The following is a 9,485-nucleotide window of genomic DNA, read 5'->3' as shown; positions in this document are numbered from 1 at the left end:
TTGTTGGTTTCGTTTCTATGTTACATCGTATTAGACAATAGACTATACAATACAAATATAGTGTTATGTATGTTTAATTTTTTGGTTATTTGTTGGTTTTTCAAACTGATTATGTTATGCACATCTGTATTTCGAACGTGACCTTGTTCTAAAAAGTTATTAGTGTTTCTGACCAGTGACATTTATTTTCTAAACAACATAATACATAGCTAACATTTCTATATTAATGTGAATTAAATATTCGGATCATTATTAATGCCGACCTAGTAATTAATTCTCATGTATCTGCACAGTCATTGAAAGAAATCAAGTTATGTAGGACTAATTAAAGAGAATTATAACTATACACCAAACGCTAAGCAGGGACAGCATTTTCCGTTGTTTTGTGTATATTTAAAAATCTTTCTCTCTCTCTCTCTCTCTCTCTCTCTCTCTCTATATATATATATATATATATATATATATATATATATATATATATGATCTCTGTTAACTCTTGTGATAGTTAATCCAAACCAACCGTGGCGTACAGAGGAAACAACACCATTGGCCAACTGATTTAAGGTTTGAAGAAACGAATGTTACACCTCTGATAAGGTCTATCTTTGCCCTTTGGTGATGACGCCTGTGAACTCTGCAGCATTTGAAGAGACTAAGTTCTGTCACAGCTGCCGATAGCGCCTGGGTGATGACCGGGAGAGTGATAACTGCCTCATGCCGATTCTGAGGTACAGTGCGTAATATCTGTAACCTCCTGCTACGACTAATCCCGAACAAAACACATAATGCCCCTGTATTCTTCTACATCCATAAGAACTAAGACAGGCATCTGCTAACGGCAGCTCTGGAAGTGGCCTCAATGGCTGACATCAAAGAAATTCCAAAAGACATGGAACAATATTGTGACCTTTTCCCTGGGCCACCTCTAATTTAAAGACAGCTATCGGTTCTTAACTTGCCCCATATCCACGCTAACTGATGACCTCCACCATTCAATATACAGCACACGATATTCTCCTTCTTACCGCCGAGGGTGTCTATCCGTACGAGAATATGGATGAGAGGAACCAATTTACGTTATGCAGCTACCCACCATCGAAACCTTCTTCAGCAACATTGGCTCTACGAGTATATCGTCCGAGGACTGTCAGCACCATCAGAAAGTATGGAACAACTTTGGCTGCCAGACGATGGGAGGCTATCATAACCTTTAACTTAAGACCTATGTTCTCTTTTTGATTGACATATTTGAAGCTTTTCGAGTCACATCCTCGAAGACGTATGAAATCCAACATCCCAACTACTTTAGCATAATCGGGATGAGCTGGGATGCTCCACTTAAAACCACGGGCCGAGAACTTGAGCTGCTGACAGAAATTCAACTTTATCGTTTTGTAGAGTCAGGCCTTCGGGACTAAATCTCCATGGTGAGTAAGCGATGCACAAAGGTCAATAGCTCCATGTGCCCAGCCTACGACCCCTTCAAACCTACCACCTGGATTTCTATCCATACCCGAACAATCTTATAGGCCATGATGCCGGGCTTACCCACGGGCGGCCACCGCTCGAACAAGATTAATATAGTAGCGCACCTGCGGGTCCCTCGAGGTCGCGACCTAGATCGTGCTAGCGTCGCTGATTTAATGAGGTCCGCAATCAGTCTGGTTGCCTGGTGACATTTGTGTCTGTCTTTCTGTTTGCATATGCTTAAATGAGCTTGTAAACAAAATACCTGCTCTTTTGTCTTTGAAAGGTCAGAAGTCTTATTAGCATGAAATTGCATGGTTAATTAAAAACTTTTGAAAATTATATTCATGCATCTGAATTGTGAGAAAACATCTTGCAAATTAATATACATCACTCACTAAAATAGGATGAGTAGGATTTCATAAATATTCGTGTCATTGGCAAACATTGATGCAAATTTATCCTGTCCGTATTACAACCAGAGTTAGGTGAGCAACGGTCAACTTTTTGCCACGATACTTAGCATTCTAAATGATATGATCTGCAAGTGTGAGTCATTTATAAGTATTTATAAGTATTGTCGCAATATGCTTAAGTTCCCTGAAGTCATGGAACTTTGCTGGAATAAGATGTATTTAAGGAACAGATTAAGCAATTGTTAACTCTAAATTATTGCGAGACCTTATAAGCAGCAGGGATGGTAAACCCTACAATACAAGGTTTAGAAGGGTCCATTTGCAAAATTAAGCTTCCTACGACAAATGAAATAATACAAGGTCAGTAACACCAAACCGAAGCCACTACCCAACCGATAATTTCTCTAATTGGGTTAGCTCAGTTTGTTACTTTATTTTTGACGTTTGTGTTTTCAAATTGTATGTGTCTTGGTTTACCTACCCGCCCACTCAATTTGTGTCGTCACCCTCCTTGCTGCTGTCTCTTAAACCGAAATGTTATCAAGACCTACACGATATCGCGACCACGGATAAAGCAGATGTATCGAGATAAATCTGTGTGAGGTAGCGTGTGCTATTGAAAACGTTTCCGAACTTAATCATATCGATGTCCCCTGAAAACCAAGTCTGATGAATGTTTCGCAGAGTATGTGTATCGACTCCATTAAACACAACTAAAATGTTGCAGTTATCTCTAATCACTTTAGATATTTGTGTATATCGCCGAGTAACATAAATCACGTCTGTGTTTTTGTGTCTGCCTCGAGAAAATATCCGAGAAGGATTTCATTGTTGGTCCAGCATCACATCATCGTATACTACGAGATTATTGATAAATCCATCGAGGTCATCTACAGATGAGGCTTCATCAATATCGGTGATAAAATCAATAATATAATTACCATCACCGTCCAACAATTTTGCATTTTCATTAAAAGCTTTAAATACATCATAGCATCTCTGATCATCTACAGATGGTGCCATTAAATATAACTTATCCCACTTGAGCTATCGCATTATCAGATTAAGTAGCAATGGCGTCTTACCAGACCCAGATGGACCTATGATAATTGCTCTGATAGAATTTGGCAGCACTGGATGATGCTTGACTGGCTCTTGCTTTCGTGTCGCTGGGAAATCAATGATATCCAGGCTGTACAAATATAATAATTAATATGGATGTATATTGTGTTCGATGCAGAGCACCCACACCCACGAATGGATTAACAACAATAATATAAAAAAATAAAATGCACGCACATACAGCTAAGTGTGTGAAATGTGGTACAAACGAATACAAATTTATTTCGTTTCGTATGAAGACAGGTGATGATGTCGCTTCTTTACTGGGAAACTTACCAGGAGCTCCATCGGCTAAATACCCAGGACAAAAACATCTTTCTGGATATAAGTAATGTGGTCCTGAACCAGACTTGATATCCAACTTGACGAACGAGACCAACCAAGACATGGAGAGTATCCAATAAATGTGATTGATCAAGACTACTATTATATCCACGGTAAACTGTTTTGGATTATTATTCGAATGCTGCCACAATATTACTGTGTTACAGCTCGCACAGTGATTATTCTGTCGCTGTTTCAGTACCATAAATTCAACATCGAGATCAAAATCGCACTTATTATTTTATCACACTGGATATAACCAGTTAATTTTTTTATATCTATATCATCTCCATTGCTAGCAGTTTGATTATTATTTTCTGTGAAGTCTATAACCCTCCGCAGCTGAGACATTCTTCTGACTCGAGACACTGCCAGATAAACTAAGTTTGACCATTCCGTACGATCATTAACAATCCAAATATTAGTATCAGAAATAGTTAATCCTTGTGACGAATGAATCGTTATAGAATATCCTAGCGTCCACGTTTTTTTCCCATCATTATCGCGCTCTCAACAACACTCACAGGAACTAAAACAATATCATTTAACACAACATTTGCTTTACTACCGTAAGCTGGTATTTCAAAGTCAATATTTTGCCGCGTCCAGTATCTCCTTGACGATGACACAATGGTACATACAGATTTGAAAATTTTACTTTATGTAACAGAAATAATTGTTGGTGAAGTGTATCACGAACTATCTTTCTACTTGCAACTATCAAATCATCTGGTCTCCACATATTCCTAAAATCATTCATAGAAGTTTCTGAAATTATCTCACGCATTATTGCACACTGAATCTTGTCTAGTTATAGTCTGATTAATTTCTTAAACTCTCTTAATTTTGGATCAATCGATCGATAATCATCGGTTACTCTTCGTAATAATCGACGAACTTTTCAGCTATTCATGTGGGATGATCCGACAAAAGGTGGCGGTTGACCATGATAGCCAAACATGATAACAGCAGTATTTTTAGTCAATAACCAATTAAGAAATAATTTTAATGTCTCCAGCGATGCTGTACAAATATCATCCCAGATAACAATCTTTCGAATATACTTTTCACCGATTCGTTCAGTAGTCCATGTATCTCCCTTCCATCGGAAGAAGATGTGATAAGTATGAAATTTAACTCCTCGTTCGTTCATTTCCCTCGAGTGTCTATGTGTGGGTGTGAGAAAAAAACATAAAAAGATTCCCTGAACAGTTGTTCAGGAATAATTCGATTGAACGTGTTGTTTTAACAGAACTTCCGGGTGCATTGAGTTAAACTGTTTTATGTTTGGTCACAGGATTACATGCAGAGTGCACATGAAAATTCTGATATTTGATTATTTTTTAAAATTAATATCCTTGTTTTCAACATAGGCATATTCAGAATAACTATGTATCTTCTCTCTTTTTATTCTATATTCGTCCCCTGTTGCATCAACGTCGATATGTAGTTGTTCTAGCAATCCTGTCTTTTTTTCTGGATATAAAATGAATCTGTGGCGACTCTAACAGCGGCATCAGGAAATATGTTTATCATCGATCATAAATTTACCGAAACGTACGCAAGCATCGAAGATCTTAAATGATTAATCTGTGGTGACTCGCCATCAGTGTAACTCACAATTGTAACTAATTTAGTTCCATCTGATAAGTCAACATTACTCCGACTTATAACTGTGTTCTCTCTGTTGTATCAGCAATTACAAAATCGAGTTCAGCATCGTCTATAATTAATCTTGTACAGTGTCGTTTTTGATCATATGATCCTCCCTGCGTTAATTTACCAATTATTTTTCTGCCAATATATTCTGTGACTTTGTTCTCAAAATCAGTTATATCAGGATTTTCATCAGGGGAATATTTCTTTTGTTGTGGTAACCAAACCTGTTTCTGCAGAAGATATGATATAATTGCTTCACTTACAATCTACATATTAATATTTTACATCAATCATACATCGTAATAAAACTACTGGAGCCCAACCGCCTTCTCTAAAATGTTTTCCAAACCAAACAAACAATCTGATGAAGTTTTTGTCGATGCAAATGCGAATGACTCAATGCATGCCAATTCATGTAAGTCAAAATATGGTAAGAGTCCGTTTATCGCAACTCGGATCATCTCGTGTCTTGGATGTCGAAATTACTTAAAATATGCAGAACACTCTCCCATTCCAAGAAAACTTACAGGATACCACGCAACCATATCAACCGAAATAACATCCTTATAGTCGTATTTAGTATTCCACAATCCGCCGTGTCCTTTTTCCACACAACTGCGTTTTACGTCTTCAAGAAATTTCTACCGCGTTGGTTTCGATGATGTTTCCTTTTGAGCAAAATGAACAGCAACTGACGGAACGGTAAAACAATTATTCGGTAATTGCTCAGCATCGTCATGGGTATATTTCAACGTAAGATTTTTCATTTCTTCGCGGAGAGATTAGGTACGATAAATATCTCCATTTCTTCGTACAAATTGATCATAGTTTCCATTATCGTAACTTTGAAACAGCATCACGGATACATGATCGTTTTTGCTTATATTTCTGATACAATCGAAGATATAACCGTCATAGAATTGAAAGTTCGATTTCGTGGAAATATTGTTATATCCAAAGTCTTCGCATTATATACATATATATATATATATATATATATATATATATATATATATATATATATATATATATATATATATATATATATATATATATATATATATATATATATATATATATATATATATATATATATATATATATATATATATATTGATTCAAGCAAAGAATACATGCAAATGGCTAATGATTGGTTTTACAACTCCTTGTAATCGGTCTTGCGTAAATGAATTCTGCGATATCATATCATATGCAAAGCGTACAAAGAGGGAGTCTAGAACGAAGACCGTGTTTACGATGTGGTATTGGGGTTAGAGTAGAAATGTGGTTGTGTGTGTAATGTGGTGGTAAAAAATAAAGAGAGCTAAAACGATATTATGATTTAAAAAAACAACTCCGACAACAATGACAACGTCATCAGAATAAGAAATGCTGAAGAGGATCAAGCATAACTTTCAAAAAATAATTATTAAGACAAACAATTTATTATATAAATGGAGCAAAATGAATTTGTAAAACATTCTATCATCAAGAATTGTGAAAGCAACTCGAGTTGGTATCATCAGGAATTGTCGAATGAAACATCAGCCTGTTTTGTCACTAATGCTGGTTATCTCATATTTGGCGTTGGGAATAAAGTATCACCGTCATAAATTCGCGTATGAATGTTTATACGGAGTAATCGAAGATGAACTTATAATTGATCATGTCAACGGTAGAAAACGTTATACTTCTTTGTGTATTTTACTAGCTGTTACACAAAGTCAAAATTGCAAATTTGGTGGAATTGATCATGTCAACGGTAGTAAACTTTATACTTCTTTGTGTAGTTTACTAGCTGTTACACAATCAAAATTGCAAATTTGTTGGAAGAGGTTAAAATGATCAGAGCGCAAAATCAAAATCGGTTGCTTCTGTAAATGTAGAGGCAGGCGAAGAAATAAAATTTCAATCGATATATACCGCTGCCAGATATTTCGATATTTGCCCGGCTTCAGTAAAAAGTGTCACAGATAAAATAATGAGATCATCATTTTCAAAGAAATACGAACAGCGAATAATGTTTAAGGATGCCGCGACTTCTGAATTAAGATAGGAAACACACTCCTGAATTTTACTGTTTCGTAAAAGATCGATTTTTTTATCAAGATAAAAAATAAAACTCTGTCATGGTTACGTAGAGCGGTTAAAGAGTACCTTCACTTGTGTTTTACAATATTCTCTTATAAATGAATCATTTTTTGGGATTGGTGTTCTCTCATTCGGTACAACAAACCAAATAGGAGTCACAAATAACGAATATTTCAGTATTTCTCTCATGAAATAACTAGGAAACACTCCTATCGTTAGACAGAGTGATTTAACGTGTTATGACTTTGTCGGTGACAGAGACCTGATATGATCATTGACAGTATCGAAGGAAATAACTCTGTCAGCGAAGGTAGAATGATTAGAGAGATTGTGTTTTACAATAATAAATGAATTACTGTTTTTGTTTGGGTTCTTTTAAGAAATATTATCTTTATTTGTCTGAATCTGTCATGTTTCTTGTTTCCTCTAGATTTTATCAACAATAATAAAGAAAAAATACAAACAGCGAATAAGCCACGCCCGTTGTGTGAGCTACGTTTGGATTTCAAAATATTGGTCAGCTTATATAGTATATGACCCGTATTATCTGTGGGTGGGTGCTCATTTGGACTCCCCGGGGTTGATTAAGGGGAAGGTGTGCAGAATTCTGTTGAAGGCCCTTGTTTGTATGTGTGTATGTACATGTTGTGCCCTCTTGAGAATTAAGTCAGTGTTGTGCCATCGATATAATTAAGATTATATATACTGTAAATATGTATATACGTAACCATCTGGACATGCTAGAATATCGTTTATCGTTCAAATGGGGGTTGTACCATTAATATAATTAACTTATTTAAGATTGTATGTTGTGTTGTCTATAGAATTAAGATTATATATACTGTAAATACTATAATATATGTGTTATGCCGTCGTTAGAATTACGATTATATATGTGCCCTCTGGACATCCTAGAATGCTAGAATATGGGGGTTCACACAGCGGTTGTGCCGTCAATAGAACTAAGATTGTATAAAATGTGTAAATAGCTTGATTCGATAAAATGCTGTAAATATGCTAATATAGTTAAGATTGTATATAATGCTGTAAATAGCTTGATATGATATAATGCTGTAAATAATATAATATATACTATAGTTATGATTATATCTACTATAAATGTGCGGTGTGCAAATATTTTTATTTTAATATTTATATATATTATATATTATATAATGAATTTCGAAATTATGCTATCATTTCTGCAATTCAAAAATTTCAACATGACAGTATTAAACAATTCTGATCAACTTAATCCTGAACAAATTATTTGTGATTTGAATCATTAGTATAGCAGCAGAGTACCAATTCATTATTTTGATTAAGCAGTCTATGTTACGATCCTTGACGACAGTCAAAGATACACAAGTTGAACAATTCGTTTCACTCGCACACGCGATTGAGAAAATTAAATCAGAATTTTCTCACGAATACGAAAATGAGAAAAATAGTTCTAAATTTGTCACAAAAGAAATACATCTAGAGTTGATAATTATTGAGCATTTAGGTTTAACATTCCACGTATCGAGGTAATTCATAATATTGACCAGGGTTCCATTATTATGCAATCTACCAAGGCTGTGTGATGCTGGTCAGAGGTATGGCTTCAAAAATTGGAAAAACTGTCTGGCATTATTGACATTCGAAACCAAGAATGCCATTGGACTACGTCACAGCTCTTTCATCATACCAACAAGGTAATGATTAGGATAATATCATCTCGCGCAAAATAGATTTAAAAACTTTAAACATTCATGCAAACATGTAATTATACAGTATACATATATCTTCACCATAATTTTACTTGGCGCAATCTGGGAGATGGAATTTTAAATGACATGGCGTCTTTTTACATATAGAACCGTCTCGTAGAGAGACTGTACTTGCAGTGTGTGTAAGTCTTACACAGAATAGGAAAAGATAACCAGACTATGACCTGTAGCATCCCGATGTAAGCTATACGACGAGTGAAAGTAAAACCTTCACAATTGCTTCCAACTCCGATGCAACATTTAGAATTATGTGTTCCAGGAGCAGTTACCCACTTCTATTAATTGGCATCGTCATCAGTTCAGTCCTCAAATGAACGCTTAATCGGAGGAACAGACTTTATATACCCCGCCCTTTGAACACTACTTTATCTACAAGAACTTCTTGAGATCTAACTCAACTACGTAAATATGTTCACTGTTAGATCTTGTATTGTATTGTACCTCCGTGCATTCCAATTCAGAAATTAGGCATTATACATCAAGATAAGTAACCACCATACTCTTTTTTGTCGTCATTGCTACCGAATCAGTGAGTTTGTTCAGAGGGTCACATTCAAGTGTTGATTTGGAGGCTTAAGTCAAGCCCTTTAATTTTTTTATTAATATTATTAATCTTCCATTCCATACGGAATTT

The sequence above is a fragment of the Sinohyriopsis cumingii genome, chromosome 13 (assembly GCF_028554795.1).
Source record: "Sinohyriopsis cumingii isolate HCF-2022 chromosome 13, ASM2855479v2, whole genome shotgun sequence".
Classification (NCBI taxonomy): Eukaryota; Metazoa; Mollusca; class Bivalvia; order Unionida; family Unionidae; genus Sinohyriopsis; species Sinohyriopsis cumingii.
Note: the sequence above shows the minus strand (reverse complement) of the source record.